Genomic DNA, 2,500 nt, shown 5'->3' on the forward strand with positions numbered 1-2,500 from the left:
TATATATATTATGATACTCTCTCTCTCTCTCTCTCTCTCTCTCAATATATATTATGATACAAAGTAGACAGAGAGAGAGAGAGAGAGAGAGAGAGAGAGAGAGGAGAGAGAGAGAGTAGCACATTCTCTCTCTCTCTCTCTCTCTCTCTCTCCTCTCTCTCTCCTCTCTCTCTCTCTCTCTCGGGGACAATACAACCCAGACTTCAAAAGGCTCATACATAGGGAACCTTACATCTAATTGTTCCTTTCCAGCGACCTCCTTCAAAGGAATGCATCCGTAAAGCATAATGACATCCCTGTAGCAATCCTTTCTTCCAATTACCAACCAGCTGGAGAGAACTTGGAACTTCAGATTAACTATACGGATTATTTTCGTCTATTTTTCAAGTAAGAAAACCACTATGATGAATATTCTATAAGCTATAACGTTTCAAAACAGAAAAATATGATGGCAATAAATAAATTAATTTATTTTCCAGGAAATACATAAATGATTTCCTAAGCATATTATGGTTAGTGCAAGTTTGTTACAGCATATCCTTAATGATGAAGATTTAAAGAGGCTTCGAAAAATATAACAATTAACTTTTAAGCAGTTAGAGCAAAACCTATAAACTCAATATATAAATTTACATATATACTACATATATATCCTTATATCTATATATGTATAATATATATATATATATATATATATATATATATATATATATATATATATATATATATATATATATATATATAATGATATGAAAACAGACACACCCACACACACACACACACACACACACACACACACACACACACACACATATATATATATATATATATATTATATATATATATATATATATATATATATATATATATATATATATATATATAAATAAATTTCTACCTCATACTTGGAATCAAACCCTAGCCCCTTCTAATGAAAGGCCAGGTCACTCCAACCATGCAACCTGGAGCGACCTGGCCTTTCATTAGAAGGGGCTAGGGTTCGATCTCAAGTATAAGGTAGAAATTTATTTCTATTTGAGCACGATATTGTGTTGATATTTATCCATACATACATACATATATATATATATATATATATATATATATATATATATATATATATATATATATATATATATATATATACAGTATATATTTATGTATATATATACGTGTGTATATATATGAGTGTGTGTGCTTAAGCTGTATATATGCGAATGTGTTTATGCAGGTAAATGCATATATATATATATATATATATATATATATATATATATATATTTATATATATATATATATATATATATCTGTTGTACATGTGCATCATTTGGCCTTCTCACATGTTGACCCAAGCTACGACCCACCTTAGTCAAGCATTTATCGTGTACACATTTCACTGTTCTAGACAACAGAGATAATAAAGACACATCGGCTAACGACCAGACGTAAACAATTTCATATACAGTACATGAACATTTATATACATCCCTGACAGTGCAAACGGTCAAAAAATAAATCCCTTTTGCAAATCCACACAAGAAAATTAAATGTTTCATTGCTACGACAAATAAAATATAAAGTGACTTGCACAACTTCGCATCCAGAAGTGAAATGTTACCCTTTATATATATTTCATTTTCATTAAAGTTGCATTTATTAAAAAAATGCCTAACATCCGCGGTTCTCAAAAACATTTAGATGATACTAAGCGACACTAGCCTGATCCTTAAGAGATTTTATTTTCTTTTTCATAGAGATTAATAAGTGAGATAGAAAAGTAAATCACGAAGGATTGACGTTATTTTTGCCTCTCTCTTAACTATTATTGTTACCATCCGCCAACGAAGTAGGCAGCAGGTTATGTTTTCACCCTTGTTTGTCTTTTTGTGAACAACTTCCTGGCAATAATCTTAATCATAGAGCAGTGAAACTTTCAGGGATTAATTGCTGTGTTGACAATTGGATGTGATTTAATTTTGCAAGTCCTAGGTCAAAGGCCAAGGTAAAGGTCGAGCAAAAGGTCGACCGAATTAACTCTGACCTTAACCCCTAACTTCTCACATGGTTATCGTACAGACTTCAAATACGCCTACGGACTAATTTTTTTTTGGGAAAGGCAAGTTGGTTTTGAGAAATAAGCTCCCGTGGCGGAGGTCTGCACTCTGAGAGTGCCTTTTTAGTTATTATTATTATTATTATTATTATTATTATTATTTTTTTTTTTTTATTATTATTATTAACTAGTGAAAAAAGCAAGATGCTATAAGCCCAAGGTTTTCAATAGGGGAAAATAGCCCAGCAACGAACAAAATAAATAAACTACAAGAGAAGTAATGAAACTATTAAAATAGTAATATATTTTGAGAATCTTACAAAATTAATACAGGATTCAATTATATTCTTAAAGTCTTTTAAATCAACTAAATTACATAAGGAAAAGATACAAATGCAAAAAAAAAAAAAAAAAAAAAAAATATTCTTATGTCTAATTAAGATTTGT

The sequence above is a fragment of the Palaemon carinicauda genome, chromosome 10 (assembly GCF_036898095.1).
Source record: "Palaemon carinicauda isolate YSFRI2023 chromosome 10, ASM3689809v2, whole genome shotgun sequence".
NCBI classification, from domain to species: domain Eukaryota; kingdom Metazoa; phylum Arthropoda; class Malacostraca; order Decapoda; family Palaemonidae; genus Palaemon; species Palaemon carinicauda.